This window comes from Limanda limanda, chromosome 6 (assembly GCF_963576545.1).
Source record: "Limanda limanda chromosome 6, fLimLim1.1, whole genome shotgun sequence".
Classification (NCBI taxonomy): Eukaryota; Metazoa; Chordata; class Actinopteri; order Pleuronectiformes; family Pleuronectidae; genus Limanda; species Limanda limanda.
This window is the reverse complement of record NC_083641.1, coordinates 1524504-1527174: the sequence shown is the minus strand read 5'-3', so window position 1 is coordinate 1527174 and position 2671 is coordinate 1524504.

Sequence of the window (2671 nt, the reverse complement as noted above, 5' to 3'; positions counted from 1 at the left end):
GGAAACGGGGAGATAAGCTTTTTTTGGAAGCATTGATTAAGATTTCTGACTTTTTCATCACATGTCAGCCCAAGTGTCAGAAAAGCGCTGGAAACAGGGAGATAAGCCTTTTTTGGAAGAAATGGTTAAATTCTTGAATTTTTCATCACACATCATCCCAAATGTCACTAAACAGCTGGAAACGGGTAGATAAGCCTTTTTTGGAAGCAATGTTTAACATTTTGACTTTTTCATCACATATCAGCTCCAGTGTCAGAAAAGCGCTGGAAACAGGGAGATCTGCCTTTTTTTGGAAGAAAAGGTTAAATTCTTGAATTTTTCATCACACATCATCCCAAATGTCACTAAACAGCTGGAAACGGGGAGATAAGCCTTTTTTGGAAGCATTGATTAAGATTTCTGACTTTTTCATCACATGTCAGCCCAAGTGTCAGAAAAGCGCTGGAAACAGGGAGATAAGCCTTTTTTGGAAGAAATGATTAAATTCTTGAAATTTTCATCACACATCATCCCAAATGTCACTAAACAGCTGGAAACGTGGAGATAAGCCTTTTTTGGAAGCAATGGTTAACATTTTGACTTTTTCATCACATATCAGCTCCAGTGTCAGAAAAGCGCTGGAAACAGGGAGATCTGCCTTTTTTTGGAAGAAAAGGTTAAATTCTTGAATTTTTCATCACACATCATCCCAAATGTCACTAAACAGCTGGAAACGGGGAGATAAGCCTTTTTTTGGAAGCAATGGTTAACATTTTGACTTTTTCATCACATATCAGCTCCAGTGTCAGAAAAGCGCTGGAAACAGGGAGATCTGCCTTTTTTTGGAAGAAAAGGTTAAATTCTTGAATTTTTCATCACACATCATCCCAAAGGTCACTAAACAGCTGGAAACGGGGAGATAAGCCTTTTTTGGAAGCATTGATTAAGATTTCTGACTTTTTCATCACATGTCAGCCCAAGTGTCAGGAAAAGGGCTGGAAACAGGGAGATAAGCCTTTTTTGGAAGAAATGGTTAAATTCTTGAATTTTTCATCACACATCATCCCAAATGTCACTAAACAGCTGGAAACGGGGAGATAAGCCTTTTTTGGAAGCAATGGTTAACATTTTGACTTTTTCATCACATATCAGCTCCAGTGTCAGAAAAGCGCTGGAAACAGGGAGATCTGCCTTTTTTTGGAAGAAAAGGTTAAATTCTTGAATTTTTCATCACACATCATCCCAAATGTCACTAAACAGCTGGAAACGGGGAGATAAGCCTTTTTTGGAAGCAATGATTAAGATTTCTGACTTTTTCATCACATGTCAGCCCAAGTGTCAGAAAAGCGCTGGAAACAGGGATATCTGCCTTTTTTTGGAAGAAAAGGTTAAATTCTTGAATTTTTCATCACACATCATCCCAAAGGTCACTAAACAGCTGGAAACAGGGAGATAAGCCTTTTTTGGAAGCAATGGTTAACATTTTGACTTTTTCATCACATATCAGCTCCAGTGTCAGAAAAGCGCTGGAAACAGGGAGATCTGCCTTTTTTTGGAAGAAAAGGTTAAATTCTTGAATTTTTCACCACACATCATCCCAAATGTCACTAAACAGCTGGAAACGGGGAGATAAGCCTTTTTTGGAAGCATTGATTAAGATTTCTGACTTTTTCATCACATGTCAGCCCAAGTGTCAGAAAAGCGCTGGAAACAGGGAGATAAGCCTTTTTTGGAAGAAATGGTTAAATTCTTGAATTTTTCATCACACATCATCCCAAATGTCACTAAACAGCTGGAAACGGGGAGATAAGCCTTTTTTGGAAGCATTGATTAAGATTTCTGACTTTTTCATCACATGTCAGCCCAAGTGTCAGAAAAGCGCTGGAAACAGGGAGATAAGCCTTTTTTGGAAGAAATGGTTAAATTCTTGAATTTTTCATCGCACATCATCCCAAATGTCACTAAACAGCTGGAAACGGGGAGATAAGCCTTTTTTGGAAGCAATGGTTAACATTTTGACTTTTTCATCACATATCAGCTCCAGTGTCAGAAAAGCGCTGGAAACAGGGAGATCTGCCTTTTTTTGGAAGAAAAGGTTAAATTCTTGAATTTTTCATCACACATCATCCCAAATGTCACTAAACAGCTGGAAACGGGGAGATAAGCCTTTTTTGGAAGCAATGGTTAACATTTTGACTTTTTCATCACATATCAGCTCCAGTGTCAGAAAAGCGCTGGAAACAGGGAGATCTGCCTTTTTTTGGAAGAAAAGGTTAAATTCTTGAATTTTGCATCACACATCATCCCAAATGTCACTAAACAGCTGGAAACGGGGAGATAAGCCTTTTTTGGAAGCATTGATTAAGATTTCTGACTTTTTCATCACATGTCAGCCGAAGTGTCAGAAAAGCGCTGGAAACAGGGAGATAAGCCTTTTTTGGAAGAAATGGTTAAATTCTTGAATTTTTCATCACACATCATCCCAAATGTCACTAAACAGCTGGAAACGGGGAGATAAGCCTTTTTTGGAAGCAATGGTTAACATTTTGACTTTTTCATCACATATCAGCTCCAGTGTCAGAAAAGCGCTGGAAACAGGGAGATCTGCCTTTTTTTGGAAGAAAAGGTTAAATTCTTGAATTTTTCATCACACATCATCCCAAATGTCACTAAACAGCTGGAAACGGGGAGA